The sequence below is a fragment of the Poecilia reticulata genome, linkage group LG4 (genome assembly GCF_000633615.1).
Source record: "Poecilia reticulata strain Guanapo linkage group LG4, Guppy_female_1.0+MT, whole genome shotgun sequence".
Taxonomy (NCBI): Eukaryota; Metazoa; Chordata; class Actinopteri; order Cyprinodontiformes; family Poeciliidae; genus Poecilia; species Poecilia reticulata.
In genome coordinates, this window is record NC_024334.1 from 3,109,901 (window position 1) to 3,111,478 (window position 1,578).

The window sequence follows — 1,578 nt, forward strand, 5'->3', positions numbered from 1 at the left end:
AGAGGGGTTTCCGTCTGCAGCGGGACAACAGGTGAGAGGGAATCAGGAGATGTTCTGCTCCTCTCCTCTCCTCAGCTTGTCTGCTAAGACTTCGCTTGTTTTGCTGCTCTTTACAAAAACACACAAACTCACACACATACTGAGGAACACTYTTTTTCTTCCTTTTGGTTTTGTTTTGTGTGGTTTTTTTTTCTTTTTTCTAGCGGTGGAGCTAACCCTGAGCCGGGCCCGGTCTGCCTTTGAGATGCTCTCTAGCCCACAAACACAAGGCGGCTTTCATTATCTTGCCCGTCGCAGCGCAAGGCCTAGCTTCTAAAAGCTACTGATTTCTTTCTTCCTTTAGCCCCCTGCACAAAGGGAGGGCATTTTGTAAATTACTTGCTCGTTTCAGACCAACAAAAGGTACTTTCATTGAACCCTCCTCCCCCCCACTGCTCTCCTTCTTTCCTCCCGCCATTTGATTTTGCTCAAATTTGATTACAAGGCTTGAAAAAGGAGGAGAAGAAAAGAGAAGAGGAAATAAGAAAGCTCCACAGATGGCGTGCTCATTCACTGCTGTGAAAGGCTTTATATGGGCTGCCTTTATACGTGTGGCAATCCAAAGACGCTTCAGCCGCTCGGCTAAAAAAAGAACTTGACAAAATTATTGGTTTGGCGGCTTTCTTACACGGCTGACATGGAGAACTCTGAAAGAAGCGCCCGCTTCCTTTCTCTCCTCCGTTCTTGTCTCGATGCCTCACAGCGCCGATCACCTTGATTGAAACAAAACGCAAAATGTTCCTGATTCTAAGAGAAACCGTGTTGATGTTCACCTGATCCGCTGCTACTGGGGTCAAACATTCAGCAGCAACACACACACACACACACACCAGAGGAAGGTAAAAATTATACTCAAGTAACAGTAAAAATTAGCCGTCCAAGAAATTACTTAAGGTAATTTTATTTATATAGCACATTTTCAGCAACAAGGCAATTCAAAGTGCGTTAAAAGGAAATACAGAYAAAATAACAAACCAAAGGAAAGTAAACTAATCTAATGTTGTTCTAAAGTCTGTAAACTAGGTTCAGGGTTGCTAAATATCTAAATCCATTTCTAAATAGTGAAACTCTACAGTTTCTGATAAAATAATCTAAAAATGATCTAAATCCTTTTCTGGGTTAAAGTGATATAAACTAAGCAGTGACTCTTTCTGTTAAGTAAAAACGTATTTGGCAAAAAGTCGACTCAAGTCCTGAGTATCTGATCAAACTATCGATCATTTAATATCTAAAAATTACATCAGATGAACTAAAGTGTAAAACTAGGTGGAAATGTTGGTATTTTAAGAATCAAAATGACAATAATTCATATAAATAACAAAAAAGAACAAAACCAGGCAAAACTAATTTTTTTCCAAATCAGTTTCTCTAGAATAAAAAAACTAATAAAGCTTCAGCAACAACTGCAGGTTTRTGTCTCTGCATCTGGTRGATTTTTGGTTAAAACTTGTTTTTCATTCAGTTGCTAGAAAATCCAGAAATTTGAGTAATTGTATTATGAAGTATTTCTTCTCTTACTTGAGTAAGTACAGAGTAGTA